Genomic DNA, 259 nt, shown 5'->3' with positions numbered 1-259 from the left:
TAGAAAGTAAGTTAACGCTACACTGGAATACAAGTCGGATTTTTAAATACCAAGTGAAATCACCCAACTGAAGAAATGTTTTGAATCTGCAGAACTTTTTATGGGCAGCACTGAATAAGGAAGAGGATTCAAACGGCATGAGTTAATAATTCCTCAAATATGCAGCATCCCAGAAGATAGCACTCACGCCTCACTCACACGTTTGCCTGCTTGAATCAATAAGCGTGCATGGTGGCTAAAAATAACACATTGAAAGAAA

Source organism: Chiloscyllium punctatum, chromosome 32 (genome assembly GCF_047496795.1).
Source record: "Chiloscyllium punctatum isolate Juve2018m chromosome 32, sChiPun1.3, whole genome shotgun sequence".
NCBI lineage: Eukaryota > Metazoa > Chordata > Chondrichthyes > Orectolobiformes > Hemiscylliidae > Chiloscyllium > Chiloscyllium punctatum.
This window is presented reverse-complemented; position numbering follows the sequence as displayed.